Here is a 2,409-nt window from a genome sequence, read left to right on the forward strand (position 1 = left end):
CCCTGTACCAAAAAAAGAAAAGAGAGAAAAAAAAAAGAATATTATCTGGTATTATGTAGGTGGGAATGTTATTTCTATTACTCTGATATTTGCTTTTTGTTTTTGCTTCTTTTTTCATGGATATAGGTATGGTTGTGTTGTGACCCAAATGCTTTCTTGCCCGGGATGGTGGCGCATGCCTGTAATCCTAGCACTCTGTAGGCTGAGGCAGGAGGATCGCTGAGGGTTCGAGACCAGCCTGGGCTACACAGTGAGTTCAAGGGCAGTCTGAACTACATAGCAAGCAGCGGAACAACTAAACTAAATCCCCGGCCCCCCTCAAAAAAAAAACAAAAAAAATTATTTCTTATGGCTCTGTGACCTTGGCTTCCAAAACTTCTGCCCCACCCATCATGCTTTTCAGACACATCCCTCATCCTGAAACCCTCCCTTGGGCTCCTACTGTCACCAGCCAGGCTCCCAAATCTTCTGAGGGAATCTGGTGGTTCCATTTAGTAGCTCCCAGAGAGGGGCCGTTCCTCTCCCCCTACCTAGAAAGGGGGCACCATCCCTCTCATTCATCACTGACTTGCCAATTCCTATTTCTCTGCCTGACTTCTGGTTGGTGCACAAGTCATCTGCTTTAGCAGCCACCCAGCACCATCTCTTGCTATTGGCAACCCCCACCCCCATTGCTGTGGCTGAACTCCTACTGCTGGTCACTGTTGTGTGCACATGTGTGTGCATGCGTATGTGTACAACAGTTTTTGCTATGTAGTTCAGGCTGGCCTTGAGCTCACTACGTAGTCCATGCTGGCCTCAAAACTCATGGTGATTCTCCTGCCTCAGTGCTGGGATCACAGGCATGTGTTGCCAACACGGCTTGATCTTTTTTTTTTTTTTTTTTTTTTTTTTTTTTTGGTACCAGGGATCGAACTCAGGACCTTGCCCTTGCGAGGCAGGCGACAGTAACACTGAGCTAAATCCCCAGCTCAGCTTGAGCTCTTAACCCTGCTAACAACTTCATCCTCTCCCAACAACAGGCTCTACCCAGTCGCCATAGTTACTGCCCACCTTGTCATCTCAATTTCATTCCCCATTCTCCATCTGTCACCTCCTCTTCCCAGCAAGACAGGTGGGCCCTCCATCATAGGCTGTTCACTGATTTCCTAGGTTGGTATTTGGCTGGGACAGAGCAGTGAGAAGGGGACCACAGCACCTGGGGCTGGATATAGCAGGGTCTCAGCCTTTGCTGGCTGGGTGTGGAGGTGCTGGAAACACAACAGTGACCCCTTAACCCTGGTCTTTCTGCAACATGGGGTCTGGACAGGACTGGAAGTGGTACTTACACACAAAAAAAGGGAAACAGTCTTAAACCAACACTGGGTTGCCCAACTAGAGAGGGATGAGGGACTGAGCAGAGCTGCCCTTGAGCCAGGACAGCAAGAGGTCCCTACTGGGATGCTTTGCAGGGAGTGGCTAGGAGGCTCGGCCAGGCAGGGCCCAGAGCATACCCAGCTGGGGACCTTTACCACCTCTTTCCTGTAACAAAGAGTCCAGGATCTCAGCTTTCAGCAGGAGAGGCTCAGGGATCCTCTGGTGGAGGAGGTGGAAACTTTTTAGAATCTAAGAGTCATCAACTGTCTTCCAGTCTCTATGGGCTCCAGATTTGAAGGATGCTGCACAAAGGCAGGGCAAGAAGGCCTAAATAATTGCACTAGAAAAGCACCTGAACAGGTGAATTCTGATGGCCAAGCACTGAACCTGGCTAGCTGCCCCTCTTGGCTAGTGCCCTGAGAGGTTGTGGCATCCACCTGGACAAGCAAGCTTCCAAGTGGAGCCCCAGGTGTGCCAGGGTAGGTAGATACAGGTGTCCACGCTTGGACGTCTTGTCGGTGGAGGGAATTGGAGGCCAAAAGGGTGATGAAATGGACAGAGAGCAAGGGATGTGGTCAGGGAGATAGGCATTTGGGGACCAAGAAATCGGATGGAAGGATGGGAAAACGAGAGGGATTAAGTGCGGGGCGACAGAAGAATTGAACTAAGAGACTGAGAAGGTGAGGACTGAGGCTGGAACGGTTTAGAAGAGGGCAAGAATGAGGGGTCCAGAGGAACAGAACAACCGGATGACTGGGCCTGTGGACCCGCAAAGAGGGAGAGTTGCAAGGACGGGGTGGGGTGTTGTATGTGTGTCCGGGAGGAGGCAGTGAACGCCCGGAGAGGGGGTCGCGCCTGGCAAGTCCTGCCGATGCCCCGAGGGTCCGCCAAATAATTAGGCCTGGTTCCAGATGCACCCCCCAAGCCCCGCAATCAAAATGCTAATTGGCTCTGTGCCTCCGGCTGCGCCTCCGCCAGGGTCCCCCTGGGAGGAAGCCAGGACTAGCGGCTTGGCCGAGGGGGACCCCCGCCTCCGCCCCGCAGTGAGCCTCG

The sequence above is a fragment of the Fukomys damarensis genome, unplaced genomic scaffold, assembly GCF_012274545.1.
Source record: "Fukomys damarensis isolate Sample0158 unplaced genomic scaffold, DMR_v1.0_HiC HiC_scaffold_5, whole genome shotgun sequence".
Classification (NCBI taxonomy): Eukaryota; Metazoa; Chordata; class Mammalia; order Rodentia; family Bathyergidae; genus Fukomys; species Fukomys damarensis.